Source organism: Meleagris gallopavo, chromosome 1, assembly GCF_905368555.1.
Source record: "Meleagris gallopavo chromosome 1, MGAL_WU_HG_1.1, whole genome shotgun sequence".
In the NCBI taxonomy this organism is placed as follows: Eukaryota; Metazoa; Chordata; class Aves; order Galliformes; family Phasianidae; genus Meleagris; species Meleagris gallopavo.
In genome coordinates, this window is record NC_139404.1 from 154,678,941 (window position 1) to 154,695,325 (window position 16,385).

Sequence of the window (16,385 nt, forward strand, 5' to 3'; positions counted from 1 at the left end):
CACATACTTCAAAGCTAGGGTAACTTTTTGTTGTTGTTGATTAAATCTTTAATCATCTGTGTGTGTCTGCTGTAAAAGGTTTTGTTATGCCATTTCATTGTATTGGTTCCTTTTATCATGTTGAGACAGTATTAACTCAGCAACAGAAATTCAATGACAAAGAGGTACGTTCAGGAGACTGGAGGCGAGATTGGTGTATGTTGGAATAAAATGGCTGAAAAAATGAGTTCTGGGGTTTTATTTTTTGCTCTTTTGTTAAATTCTGTTTAATTTTTCATTTTACATCTCTTAAGTACTAAAATGAGTCTTAATTAGTTATGTACTTGTCTCAATATAAGTAAATATATTCATGAACTGTAATTCTGTACAATTCAGTAGCATTGGTAGGCTGTTATTAAGAAGTAATGGGGCAGTACAAAGAATCAGTTCACCAAGGAATGCTATTTTAATTATCAACAATATGCATGCAAGATCACATGAAGTGGAAACCAGATTTTTGTTTCCCTTTAAAGAAATCTTTTAAAAATGCTTCTGTGATTAAATGATCTTAAATGATTGTGACAGTACTTGTTATCAACACATGCAATCAGTATAATATTATTGGGAAAGTTATCCTCTTGGAAAGAAGAGGAAAATATTGGAAATGTTGAAGATCAGGCGGGTGTCTTTAAAATCTGGAAGGGGAGTGGATATACAAAAATAAAATGGAAGGACCAGGTAGACCCTAAGATGCTGAAAGAACAGTAAAATAATGAGGAGTGAAAAGTGTAAATGCAAAATTCAAGTGGAAGAGCCTGAACTCGAAGCTAGTTTAGATTTGAAATTCAGTGCAGTATGTGAAATAAAATGCTCAAATTTTGAGTTAGAGAACTGTTAGTTTGCTTGGCAGTACTAGTGATAAACAAGTTGCCTATTTATGGAAATAGGGAAGTTTGCAAATAATGAACGCGTAAACTGCATCAAGTGTGGGATTTGTAGAAGGAATAGATGAATTCCATATGAATAAAAATAATTAAAGAATCCATCTTAAAATCATTGTTTGAGACCTGATTTAAATAGTGAATCTGTCCTTGCACATCCTGCCTGTTTAAAATGTATTCAAGCTATTTTAGTAGGACAAAGTAAGTGAAGTAACATTATTGTCATTGTCAAAATTCCTTTTCAGCCCCTTAACTTAGTTGTTAACTTCACTTAATTTCACTGTTTAACAGAATGAAGAATTGAGATCATTTTGTTCTGAAAAAATAAAATTGGTCTTCTGCTATTGAATAGCATCCAGTTGTCTCTATTCCATGAGCAGTGCATCTGGAAATACAGACTGCATGCTTGTGCATAGAGTTTTGAAGTATACTCTTCCTACAGAGATTTTCTAAAAAATTGTTTGTATTTATTTTTTTTCCTGTATAGTGGATCCTGTCTAGTGTCCAGAGTCAGTTATGCCTATGGAATCAGAAAAGTGATGATTGGTAATAATGATGCCAGAATGTTATTAGGTTCATTAAGTCTCTATCTGACATTTGCATTACTGAAAATCAGCATATTGTATTACCTTGACAGGAACTCGTATTTCAGAAGTGTTGCTTGTTAGTGGGTATACATGTAGGTGGGTTGGTTGTTTTTTTTTTTTTCTTCATTTTTTTCAGATGTTTATGATTTTTCAAATACATATTATCAAATCCATATATCATTAACAACTTAAATTATGATTTATTAAGAATGAATTTGAAACTTTTGAATGTTAACAGGAAAAAGGAGCAAAACAGAAGAAAATAATCAGATATTTGTTTATGTTTTAAATGATGTTATGCACCAGGCCAAATTAGAAACAAACAAGCAAAAAAAAACATTTTAAAAGCTTAATTTACAATTTAGCCTACATGTAACAGGCACTATGGTATGTTAATGTACATGGATTGAACATACCTCGTTTTTGGAGCTCTGTCATATACGTAAAAGAGGAAAAAGTAAAATATGGGCTCTGGAGTTAAATTGTCAGGTTTATCACAGATTCGTTTACTTCTGAATTGTCTTGCTTTTTGGTTTTAATCAGATGCTTAATGTGACTTACAGAAGTCATTTTTGTAAATGAACGTTGTATAATTACACAGAATACTACACAAATTTATTAACTTGATCTTTTGAAGCAGTGGCCAAAAGGTTAGTGTGTGAAGGGAGTTAAAGGAAACCAATGATACTAACAAGTAATTATTTTATATCTCTCAGTTTTGCATGGTAACCTTGAGCTTGCATCCTCCCACCAGAATTACCATTTCAGAAGGGAAAAGAAAGGATAAAAAAAAAAAAAGAAATTACAGAGGAATCAGAGTGAGGTATTAACACACTGAGTAAAATATATGGCTGCAACGCCTTTCTCCCCCATCCACAATCAATTGGATTCTTTTAGTTTAATATTTACTTGCTAAGATGAGATGCTAGTCTGCATGGTGATAAACAGTCTGCTACTGGCATCTGAAGGTGACCTGTCAGTTCATATGGACAAATCTCCTGCTTACTGAAATGTACAAAATAAATCATTAAAGCAGGCAGGTGCTCATTCCCAGATTTAAATCACCATAGATTTATGATTTGAATTAATGCTTCATTTGGTCATAGAAATAGATGCTGAGACAAATGATATGCAGTGGTTGGAGCTTCCATACTGTAGCCATCCTAATATTGATTACTGCGATGTCTTTGCAATCTCTTGTTTATATCAAGTACTGTCTTGTGACAGCTTGGCTGATATGAGCTACATTGCAGATAAGGAGGAAAAATGTCCTGGGTTCTCTTTAGTGGCAATTCTACATACAATAGGCAGGATAGATAAATTAATGTTTTCTTGTTTAAAAAATGAATTCCGTATGGCATCAAACAAAATGCATTGTTTCTAAGATTATGCTATGGTTTTGGTTTTAATTGCAGAGTTAAAAGAAAGAGAGTGACAAGGTCAAACTTCAAATTTCATTTAAGAGGTTCTGCTCTTTGTCATATTAACATCTTTCAGTGTTACTAGGATCGGTTGCATATTTACCATCTCATACTCCAAAGTTAACGATAGGTAGAGCTCCTCAATTATTTCCTTGCTGCTTAAGTACTTACTGCCCTGCAATTGTATTTCATTAACCTGCAGCCACAAAAGATAGAAGCCTTTAAATGTAAATGTGTTTAAAGCTCTTTCTCTGAGCTAGGCTTTGCATTCTACAACATAGTAGGAAGTGAAGAACAGTCTATACTTCCCAGACATTTTATATAATGAAAATACTGTGCATACTGTTTAGGGAATACTCCAAGGATTTGTAAAGGCCTTTGCCACTTGCTAAAATCTGACTCATAAAACTCGTAAACAACTATCAACAATAGTAAATTACTTGCTTAGTAGGAAATGAGTTCATATCTATTCAAAATGTGATCTCAAAACAGATGTCCTAAGAAAATGTCATTGTTTAAATTACATTCATACAAAAAAAAAAAAAAAAAAAAAAAAGCTATTATTTCTTTAAGGAAGTGAAGCAATTGAGAAGACTTTGGTGTTCTCAGTTTCTAAACACAGTTAGGAAATGCAAAGCAAGATTTTACACTTGGCTAGCATGTTAATCCATAAACAACCACCAAATGTGCTGAAATTTAAGAGATTTTCTTGTCATGTTAGGTTTCCTGTTCACCCGCCTTGCCTTGTAATATTTAAAATTATGAGACGCGTCTTAAGATTTCCTGAGATGTGTTGTTCAGAAGTAATGACGATTACTTGCTTGTTTTTTGTTGTTTTTTTTTTATTTTTTTTTTTTAATAAATCCAGAATCAAAGATAAAATGATTTAGGTTAAATTATTTTTCTCCAGTGACCTTGCCCAATAATAGAACAGTACAACATGCAGTCATTTCCTTTTTCTAAACACACATGTCTATTTTGAAGGAAAGAATTACTTTTATGGTTTCAGGAAAAAGTCTTGGAGACCTTGAAAAAGCAAATAAAAGGAAACAGAGAATGCAGGCCACTGAGCACAGCTCTGCAGTTGCACATCTGATTCTCTGCCTTGGCAATGTTAATGAACCTCAAATCCTCCCTATAATTAGATGAGGGAATTGCTTATATTTTCAAACAGATGATGCTGCTATAATGAAACGATTGACAGGGAACTTAAGAGTGTCTACAGTAGTCATTTGGTTTCCATTTTTTTTCCTTTCCCTTTTCCCTTTTTTTTTTTTTTTTTTAAAGTGTAAAAAGAAGATTGGCTGTAGATACAGGTCCTGGGAGAGGTAGTAATTTACACAGAATGCTATGACAGGTGTCTTTGTGTAGCACAGAAATAAAATGGAAGAGAGAGGAATGATGGGCAGGTACAGCAATTTTTGGGGAGGGGGTGTCCTGTGCTTATTCTGCCTGGGTTCTTTAAAAGGGGCCGAGACTCAAGAGATGGATCCGGATTGAGTGCACAGCTGTAACTGCTGATGAGCTAATTGCTCCTTATCTCTCAGTCCCATTCATCTTCATTTTTTACCAATTACTGAGAATTATCTGTGTTCTCAGTTGGATATGAGAGTTAATCCTTTTTGGTTAAGCTGGCAGTACTGTGAGCAGATTCCAAATCATAGGGTGAAAAAGCCAGAGCAAGCGTGTTCTAAAACTCTCTCCAGTTCAATGACAGTATCACTCATATGTAAGAATTTTTCTTTTATTTAACTGAACACTAATTTTACTTTTTTTCTACTTTAGTACAATTATTAATGTATGATTTTCTCTTAATGTGAGCTGAATGTGTGTTCACATCCACTAAGTGAATGAATGTGTCCTTTTTTCTAAAAGAACTCTTACAAAAGTAAAAATACAATAAACAGCAAATTCAGACTGAAAATATTTTTGCAGTATTTCATTGCTTAGTGTTTGACATAATTCTTTAAAAGACAAGACTGTACTTGTAATTTTGACAACATAGGACAGAAGACAAATGCTTGTCAGTGACAGGTATCTACTTTTGTAAACTTTGAGATCTATGCATGAAAAGTGTTGTTGAGGTGATAAGAAAGGCATAATTATACAGCCTTAAGGACAAAAGTGGTACAATGAAAACATGGCATTTCAAGCTAAAGGAATACTTTATATTGGGAATGTACAGAACAGCATAATCAGATCACTTAGCTACAGCCAGGTCACTAAACTTTAAGAATTTTGCTTGTCTTCATGGGAGTGGGAAAAAATCTTGAATTTCATGGCTAAATGTAATGCTAATTGGGCAGTGGAGTTCATAATTTTGCAGGATCTGCTTCCCTAGCCTTTAATTGTGATTGGTAAATTTTCTAAACAAGGCAACGGATTGGATGTTATGATCTGAACACCAGTTAGTAAATTAAGGGAATTACTAGCAGAGATTCAGTCTGTCCTCTTGGACAGTCAGTTGTGCTGTGGTGATGAGAACTTCATCTATATTAAATTCTCACTACGGGATTCATTTAAACAAATGCATACATTTGTATCTGAGTTAGTCATTTTAGACTCCCCTTAGATTCAACAGAAGGAAATAAAAATTATAAGGGTAATCCATCTCATCCAAAAGTGGATGGCAAACATAGGTCAGATAAATTGCACCTTAAAAGTGCTTACTTAGTTTTAAAACTACAAAGGTGCAGTTATGTTAAGAATAACTGAGTCTCAGAGTGCAGATGATTAAGTTTTTTTGGAAAAAGATTTGAATGAGTTAACAGATCTTTCCCAAGACATTGGCACAGTAGCGATGAAATAGAGTCTGAGACAAAGTGAAATGGTGTTCACCCAGAAAATAAACGTACCCTCAAATTTGTTCTGATTGTACATCAATTCTAAAAAGAGTGCTTTTACCAGTGCAAGACGTCCTGGGAGAGCAGGCTTCTAAATCCACAGAAGTTTAGTACATGACATTTGTGTTTCGAGTCTGCTATGCGGCTGTATGAGGATCATCTAAGTGATTAATTATATCTTGTCTGCAAGATTAAGAAAAAAAATCTATTTATATTGCATATCACATTTACTTTATTTCCTGTACCATGCAAGATAACTGTAGTTGGATAAATAGTTGGATAATCTAATTTTCAATTGGATTTTTTTCAATATACATGTTTTATTGCTTGAGCCATTTTATTTTTTTTAGGGCCTGGTGTGAAAATGTATGTAATATGCTACATTATGGAGCAAAAATCTTCTCCATATAGAGAGATAGACATAGAATAAATATATAGTTATTGTTTTAATTCAGACTGAGCACAAAGGACCAACAAAAGCCTCTTTCATATTTGTAACAGTATGTGAGGAATTAAAAATGTGTTTTCTTTCTTACTGTAGTGTGCCAGAATGGCATGAAGTAGGTAATACCTCATTTGCGGCTTAAAGGTAACTTAATAAAGATAAATCCTGCAGAGTTTTGCTTAATCAAGATATCCTGGAGAAGAGTACATACAAAGTCTCCTTCCTAGAGACAAAAGCTGTATTTTGCACACATACAATATCTACCTATGCTGAAGTAGCTACTGTGGTGTCTGTTTTCAAGGGAACATTGAGTTTTTCAGGGTTTCTTCTGGTAATTGGGAAGGGCAACCACAGTGTCTAAGTCAGGCATCTACAGGAAGAAGTATGTAGAAAGTTACAGACTGCAACTTTTATTAAAACCACCATCTTATAGACGTTTTCCAATCAATGGTGTCAGCTGTATCTACATATGGTTAGAGAGTCCTTGCCTCAGAGTTTACCTCCAAGTCTCACAGCTTCAACTTTTTACAGTCAGGAAATCCATTAGCATATCTATATGACAAAGCAGATAACTGAAGTTTTTACAGCCACATTGCTGTAAAATCTAGAATGTAAACAGGAGGATCTTTTATATTAAATAAATGAAAATGTACAGAAGCCAGGGGAAAGACAGGCAAACAAGGGAATGGTGCAGGCTTGTAGAGAGGCAGGCAGTTTATGCTAGAGGTTAGAATTTCTTCCTACTTTTCTAAGCTAATTATGTGTCGATTCAGCTAAAGCACTGAGCCTGCTCAGGTTAAATTGCCAGAATGGGCATCTTATTTGTTGTTTATAGCCTGGTTCTTGACTACTAGTACTGTTCCTGTCTAAAACTCAAATATTAGATATATATAATAGAACAACAGGAATATGTACTTCTGTAGAAAACCAGCTCTTTTTTTTCTACGTATTTTTTGTATTTCGTATTTCATATTTTTATATAGCAGGTTAATTTTTGATTATTTTTAAAATGCAGACATGGGACTAGCCTGGACACGTTTTTACTTCAAGGTACATTCTTTAAGACCTGTAGGGCTTTTCTGTTCAAGCCAAGGAAGAAGCATCATGAACTCTTATAAATCCAGCTTTTCACAACCTCCTACAGTCCCTTATGTTGCAGAAGCAGTTTATTCATTTCTTTGAACCCAGCCATTTGTGTGTGGGATAGCACTGTCTTTTTGCATTAGGAAAGGAAAAACGTCTGGATTCAGCACTTGTAAAGTGCAGCACAGTGACTTTCTGTTGAGAAGACAGTTGTTGCACAACTGACTGGTTGTGTATCGTAATTGTGTACATGCTCAAAGAAGAAAGTCGAGTAATATAATATACAGCCGATAATACCTTGAAAAGTCTCTGTGTATTTTTGACAATGAAGTTGGAGACAATAGGAATACTTGGTGGACTAGACGGGAGGGGACAGAAAGGATTTTAATATGGTTTTCTTTAACAGCAGGTCATAATTGAAACACAGAACCTTACATTTATTTAGTGCTGAGAGAATTACTAGTTTGATAACGACTAGGAATGTTGTTATTAAAACAGTATGTGCAGTTCATTTTCAACAGTTTTGAATTAGAGTCTGCACTAATGAAACGGATACGGTTTCTTTCACAAAGGGCAGATCTGTTAGTTAATATAGCTGCTGCAGTGCCTTGTGGACCATGCCTTTAGCTCTATTTGTATTTCACAGCATGATAAGCAAAGAGTGTTGATTTTCAAGGATCCTGCTGATGAAAGGTAATGGCATTATTACATCTTTATCTCAAAAACAGAACTGCATGGTAAATGATTATTTTTTATCCCCTCCCCCCCTCTTTTTTTGCTGTTACACCAGAAAAGGTTTCTTGGTTAGAATCCTTTTTTATTTCTTTGAATCATTTTAGCCTTGGAAATGATATGTTATTATTTAATGTCTGCACAGCAAGCCTGAGAGCACCTAATAGCGAATGGATTGGAAGTGAAGTGCCTCCTGCTCACAGATATGGATCGGCTCAGTCACACGCTGTACCAGCTGTCATCTCAGCCATACTGCTGTGATTTAATTAGTCTGTTTATGTCCTTTCTAATAATATTTCCATCTCTATGAAAGGGCAAATGCGACAGGGAGCTTTTTCCTCTCTGGTTCTGCAGACTGAGGAATGTGGCCTACATCTGATATGCTGAAATGCAGGATTGAATCACTATTTCTGTCACTTCAAGCTGTTGATAAACTGTTCAGCCAAGAAGTGTACTTACTTCCTTGGGGTCATCTGTGGGCTAGGGGCCCAAAATCTGCATAAGGAATTAAAAGAGGAAGTCTGAAGATGGTGGTTTTCTTTTCAGGTGATCAAGGCACAGAGTGCAATGAGCTTCCAAAAATGTTGATTATTTTAAAAGAGATCATTCCTCTGGAGTGTAAGAATTGTTTTATTAGGATTTGAAGAAGTAAGGTAGTTATACTTTTAATGCTGTGTTAGTTTTGAGATCACTACAACTCACATTGAGTTATCAGCGTATTTTTTTGAAAATCACATCCTGTACAGAATACAAATGGATTTTCTGATGATTCTGTTCATATTCACCAAAATGGTGCCACTTTTATTAAAAAATCACCAATAGTGTTGTCCTATTTCCTTCCACACATTTCTGTTGCAGGACTTTTACAAAAATCACCTAAAACTCCTGGAAATACTACATCATGGAAAAAAAAATCTTGTCAGGCTGTTGTCTTTGTTGTCTTTCCTTCAGGTCACTGGGTGTTCAAGTTCACTTGTTCTTCTTTATAGCACCTCCCTCCCTGTCACTCTGAAAATAAAACTCCTAATAAATGACAACATTTTATACTTTCTTGATTGTTTCTAACAATGAAGAAGACCATCTCCTGTTTCTTTCTGCCTGATCAAAGAGAAGAAGGCAACCTTTACAATAGGAAGGCATTTTTTGGCATTTCCCAGCATGAGGTTTTGTAGGCTGTTGAGAAGGAGGCAGATATTTCAAGTTGTAGGGACAAGCTGTCCAGGGAGATGCCTGGGACAGTAGCAGCGAGAAATAACCTCTTTTGATCTCTTCACTACTACAATTTTTCCCTGTTCATTTTGACTCTTTCCTGCTCTCTGATGTGCCTGTCAGTGACAGAATCTGTATACAGCTGTCTTTGGAAGAGAAAGACCCCATAATGCCTCTTCTTTTTCTTTTGAGATGAAGATTTTTGATATGAGTGTGGTGTGTTGCAGACTTTGATGCTGCCACTGCCATTGACTTTCATTGAAACTGGAGATCCAAATTGTGCAAACTGCATTCCAGAAAGGAGCACAAGCTTTCTGGACACTCATATCCTTTTGAAAAGTTTTCTCCTGGGTGACTTTGGAGGAGGCTTGCCTAAAAAGTACATTTCTAGCACACTGGACTTCCCATGACTTATAATTACTTAGATTTAGATTACATTTCCATGTTTCCTGAATCTTTTCCTAATGTACAGTGAGTAAATCAACCTGAGGAACAACCAGAATTACCATTTACAGAAAGAAAAATGCTATTTAGAACACTGCTTTTGTTTCTCTTCATTTACAAGACCAGAGAGACCTACTCCAGAATCTCTCAGATGACAGTAAATTGAGGCACTTTGGGCTCTTGGATATCATGCAGTCTTTAATGTCGTAATCTAAATTAAAAAAAGCATTTTCTCTATCAGTGCAGTTTCCCCCTCTCCAAAGCATTCCTAACCTTTAGGTAAGAGCACCTTTGTTAGCAGTTCCAGTCACATCTTCTCAGATTTCATAACGCTGCCTTATCTAAAAAATCAGAAGAGAATGTGTTGCCAATGTAGAGACGCGAGTGGCTGTACTTTTTTGTTACACAACTATGGAGTGAGTTGAAAACAACAACAAAGCCCACAAAACTTTTGAGCATGCAGTCAGACATGGATCAAGAGGAAAAATGTTTAATATGCTGATACTCAGTATTTTACAGTAACATTTTTAGCTCAATGCATAAACAGTGCTGATTAAGTTATCTTGACAGAAATATTTTGATGACAGCAAACAAACTTACCAGTAAGCATTTGACAGCATTATTTATTAATATGATAAATGAATTGTGAGATGTGTGATTGTGTGATGATGCATTCATTTAGTTGTTCCTTTTTTTCTTTTGCTAATCTCTGTCATGTTGGATTTATAAATGGAACTGAGTGACCTTTGAAACTGTGATGGAAATGAAGAGATAAACACAACTTGAAAGGACAAACCAATTAATATAAATGTGTTACACATAAAGAACTGATTTCAATCAATTGCTATCTATGTAAACCTTTGGGCACTTAGCTGAATGAAATAGAGAAAACAGATTATGTGGCATAGGGACAAAATATACATTTAACTCTTTTGTATGTAGTAAGGATATCATCCAAAGTATGTGTAACACAACAGGAAGGCCGAGACGTATTCTTTGCTGTGCTACACTTAAAAGTTCCTGTCCTTAAAGATAATCTTTTTCTAATAATCAGAAAGCCCTACAGATGATGTTCTTTATTTCATTTTTATATTACTTTTGTATTTTGATGAATAATAGTACCTTCAATTTCATGTTTACTCTTTTCAGCACTTGTAATTGAACTTCTGAAACGCTCATACACTCATGGTTTTGAAATATCCCAATCCAGGAATTTCTAAATAGAGTATTCATTTCTTCTACAGTTGCCTTGCAATGATGAGAGCATTTATCACCCTGAAATCAATACAGATGTCTTGGGCATCGTTGTTTAAGAAAATTACAGCATCTCTCCCAGCTTTATTTATTTATTTATTTTTGAAGGATGAACCTTTTGTTATATGCATTTTGAACTGCCTGCACATATTGTTCTCTTAATTAGAGAATATGATCAATTTAATATAAAGGTTTCAAAATACTGCCATTGATGCACAACAAGGAGGGGGAAAAAAGAGAAATACAAGCTTGACATTTTAAAACACTTTCATTTGAAAGACTTTCACGACTAATTGATTTTTAAAAGAGTTCTTTGGAAAAGTGAACTCAGAAATGTTTGGAAGTGCCTTGGCAGCATGCCAGAACATTTAGTACAAAGCATAACTAGACAGTTTCAGAGGCCTTACTATGACAGTTGATATGTTCTCTGCTTTGCATGATCTAATTTGATATCCCAGCAGTACATTTATATATATATGCGCTGCGTATTTTCAGTGTTTTCTGGACACTTTTAAGTAATCAGCGCAAGGCATCAACTTCCCTGCTGTCATAGGCAAGGTTTCAGTGGTATCCTGAAAGAAGCTGTAATAGTTAATCAGTATAATTTCATTATTTTAGGTAGCATTTTGGGCATATTTGTCTGTTAATACTATTTTCTAGCATTGATCGACTGGGACAAAGTATGTCATTTCTGTTTGTTTTTGTTAGGAGTTAACAGTTTATTGCTGAGTGAAAGGAGGACAGATTATATCTTATGTTCTGTAATTGTTTTTTTTAAATTACCTTATAGCTCACCATACATGACACTGCCTATTCTAAAACATTTTAGAGTTCTTTGTTGGTTGACTGAAGTTGAAACAAACATCGCTTCCCTTTTCTGTTTTTGTGGAGTATGCACTTTGAAAACCTACATAGACAGTTGAAATATTAATGGAAATGACATCCATTCTATTTTGGAAGACCAAATGATAACGAGTAACATTCACCAAAAGCAATTACTTTAAAAGGATACTGCTAAGTATCTGAGAAAAATGATTCCTTTGACTAGTTGTTTGTCAGGCCCTGTGTGGTTTTTATTGATTGCTCTTGAATATATAGCCCCTATGATTGAAAACGCTGCTGGTAATGTCCTTCTTTTTATTGTGCTGAGAGTATCTTATTGAGAATAATAATAAATTTATACAGAAAACAAATACACATTAGAACTTTAAATTATCCAAAAGCAGCCTATAGATTACCTATGATGTTAATTTGCTAGCACATCTCCTTCTCTAAAAGTATTTAGAATTAGATGACAAAAAATTGTGCCTTAAAAATTATTTATTTTCTTATTTTATTGTGTGATTTATTTTCCCCTGCTTTGTATCTGATAACGTATATGGAGCACTCTAATTCATTTCTGCTGTATATGTACTAAGTTTGAAATGAGTCATCGATAGGAGTTTAAGTGGTACCATTTCTTATACATGAATTCCATGCAGATGTTTTTACCCCACAATAGAGGATTTCATGTTATTGTGTGTGGCTAGTAGTTTAAAATGTCACCAGACTGTTCAAAGGGACACTCAGTTAGGATGCTCAAGTGAATGAAGACAGACGTGGGATTTAAGCAGCAGGTATTATTAACACCGCAAAGTTTCTGAAACACAGAAAATCTTCCTAGGCTCCCCAGCTACACCCAACCACCAGAGGATTCAATAAATTCTCAATTTGTTGTAGGATTCAGTTCTTTTCAAGGTCTTTGAGTGTACCTCTCCCTTTCCTCCTTCTCATAGCAAGGCAAAAGTTACCAAAGGGAGACCTATGTGCCTTTTATAGGTGCAAAAATTTGCTGGAATTTTTTTTTCATTTATTGCTGTGAAAAATCCTTAATGACTCCAGTAATAATGACTTCAGTTCAGTCAATGGTGACACATTCTTAGGAGAAAAAGAAAAAAACACCAACCTACAATCCATAGCTCCTGTGCACTAGTTGCATGTACAGGGTGTCATAGATGTATATAGGAAGCAGGTAGATGGAAGATGTAGATAGAAAGAGATATGTCCAGCAGTTTAGATTAGCAACTGGGGAGATGGGGCCAAGATGAGATGAAAGAGAAATCCGTGTGTTTAGCACCTACAGACTGAAGGTCTAAACTAGTTTTTCATCCTATGCACAATGGGCTAAAAGCAGGTAATGTTATGGATTACGTTTGCTGTAAACTCTGTGGAACTCACCATATCTCATTGTCCCTTGTGTCCAGGATGATTATGTTTAGTGTGTAGCATACATAGAGTTGCTGTTGTACAGATTGAGCAACTACACTTTCATTGAAGTATCACTCACTCATATATTGGATTGGACTCTTTGGTATATAAATGTCTTAATGGGAGGAAAAGGCATGAAGTCAAAGGCATCAAATCCAGAACTGATGTTTAATAATCAATGACAGTGATGGTGGTAAGATATGTTGATGGAGGAGTCCTAAGATAATAGAAGAGGGAAAGATATATCAGAATGGGAAAGTGCCCACAAGCTAAGGATACTTTGAATATACTTCTTTTTGTTTTGTGACTGGCAAGCTGTTGTGTCTTACTGCTGCTGCTGCAGCATTCAGATGGAGATGTACACACAGCAGGCTGAGGCTTTGGTCATCTGTCTTTTGTTTTATCTTCATATGGAAAAGCTGATTTGCCAAATTACCAGATGTGAATGTCTGGTGATGAAGCTAAGCTCGCTTTATTTGTATTTTCCTAATTTCTTTATGGCCAGTACTAAAGGATGACCTCACCTAGAACTGAATTTTTGAGTACTCCTTTACACCGTCACTGCCCACTTCCTGTTTTGCTGTGATTTGATATCATTTTTACAGTGCTCTGTTTCCTCTCTGTCTCCCCTCATCATCCCTTGATAATTACTTTGGAAAAATAGCATGCTTTCCTATTGCAGTAGTGGCGAGGACAGCTGTTGGAGCACCAGATGAATTCGGTTAGAGCAAAGTCTGGTACTCTCACTGCCACATGATTTTCTACTTTCATTTTTGAAGGAAAATTTGTTTTTATATCTGCATTCACAGCTGCAGTATGTCTGTATTATCTTCTGTAGCCAGGAACAAGGACAAAAAATGTCAAAGCTGAAGTCCAGTTTAAATAGATGGAACAGTGAATGCAGCACGTGCAAACTTGATGCGCTGAAGAGTGAAGCAAGTGAGGCACTAAAAGCTGGAGAGCCCAAATACAAGCTTTCTTCTGTGCTGGTATCAAGGATAAAAGATGATTTGTGTAGTGCTGTTTTAGAGGCTGTTATTGCCAAATTATCCGGGGAACACAGAGAAAAATATAATTCAGGATTTACTGTTAAAAATAGCCATCAATTTTTTGTGATATTCTCTGCTATGAGTCATTGCTGAATATGTTTGTGCAGGAGTGGGAAAGTGGGGGTGAAGAGTATTTTAGAGACAATAATGAATTAATGTTGCCATGGATTTTGTAACTGCTACCTCAGAATTTAAGAGTTGTCACCATGGAGTTAGGTCGGCTCTGCTGCAGAATATGTAAAGACCCGATCCTGTAGTGGCCTGCTGCAGCGTAAGTTGGCTCTAGGGTATTTGGATTTTAGATAGTAGTGGTAGTAGTAATATTTTGATTAATAGCTGGGGGCAACAGTCAGATTGCATTACTGCTTCTGTCCAGATGAAGGGGAAGTAATGGTAAAGTTAAGCAAGGAGTGAATTCATAGAAATGTAAGAAATGGTGCGATGTAATTTATAACAAAGCGTCTGTAGAAGGGTCACCTTAGACATGAGAGGAATCAACAAACTTTTCAAAAGTCCAGAGCTGAAAATTGTATTCAGTTAACCAGTGAGGAAACACTGACTGTCCCCAAACCAAAACCTCTTAACAGTTCATTCACATATAGGTAAAAATATTCTATTTCCTATTGAAATGGTAAGTAAGGTTTTATTTTCACATGAAACTTAGTGAATGCACACATCGTGTTGTTACAACTTGGAAAATTATTGTAAAGGGTCGTTCCATTTTTATATTGTAACATTATGAAAAAAATAAATGGAAATTAACAAAATGTTATCTTTTTAATGGGCAGGAATGGAAACAGTAATCTATAGCTTTTTTTTTTTTTTTTTTAAGAAAATATGCACTTCATTAAATTCATCTCTCTCTGGCTTTTTCAAAGATTCGTCATCCATCCCAGTAGCCATTTACAGTTTATTTTAAGACAGACAAAAGATGTAATGAAAAGGGTTTTTTTTCCACACTTATCATTCAAAATAAAGAGTTATGGCATTAAAAATTGATCTTAGTGTTATTCAGATCACATAAGACTTCCTTTAATTGGCCCTTAATAAGCTTGGTTTAACTGGGATTTAAAGAAAGAACAGTGGTCATTAACATTAGCCAGATTAAGACTCTGTTAATTACCATTGAAAGATAAAATAATATGCAAAGATGGGGTCTAAAATTTTCTTGCAGTTAAGCACCCAAGGAAGTTGAGCAATTTCTTGCTAACTGAAATGAATAAGTCACTAGCTCCTTCTCTGCAAAGTTAACCAAAAAAAAAACCAAAAAACAAAAAACAAAAAACAGACACAAGTGTGATAGAGTTCAATTACTACATTTAAATACTCTGGCTTAATTAGTACTATAGATGCAGAAATAGTCTATACATTTTTTTTTTTTTCTGACCTCAGATATGACTTAATAATTGTTTCAAGTGTTTGATAAATTGTTTGATAAATTCTGTGTGAGTTTATCATTTTCTGGTCATTACCTTTAACTGTTCTGTGATTAATTTATTGTACAGATAAACATACCTATATATATTTAACTATATGTTCTTTATACATATGAATATGAATCCATGATATTTTGTTTATCACATTTAAAAGTAATTTCTTAGTACACAGTAACAGTAAAATCAAAATATATTGATAAATGTAACCAAAAAGCTGATTAGATGTATCTTTATAGTAATGGCATCTTTGTGATGTCAGTGTAAACACTTCTAAACATTAAATTATGAAAGTCGTTTGATATCAGAGTGGCCTAATGTTTCCACTTCGGAGTGAACTTGCAGTGAATTTGCCATACTATCACAGCACTGATCAGAGGATCATTTGAGAAAGTAAGACAGCGCAAATAGAGCATTATCTCCTGTACATGAATAGCTCCTGACTACTCTTTATGAGTCAGTGAGGAGTTTCTAATCATATAGACTATTTCTTATACTTAGTATAATAAGAATTTGTCTCCACTGCTGGAGAACAGTAAACATTGTGGTTTAAACAAATTGGTTTAAACAAAACAGTTGTTCCCAATTACTTCCATCTGTGTAACTATAAATATTTTAAAAACATGTAATTCTATTTTTTCTGGAAAGTTGTATGTGGTGATATATTGTGTCACAGCTTCATGGAAAATTGTCACATTATCATATAGTGAGTTGTGCC

At 34.8% G+C, this 16,385-nt stretch overlaps 1 protein-coding gene across 6 annotated transcripts in view; it reads left to right on the forward strand.

Annotated features, from left to right (window-relative positions):
• Nucleotides 1-16,385, forward strand: part of DACH1 (dachshund family transcription factor 1) — a 361,366-nt gene that overhangs the window by 192,347 nt on the left and 152,634 nt on the right. The gene's annotated exons all lie outside the window — the stretch shown is intronic.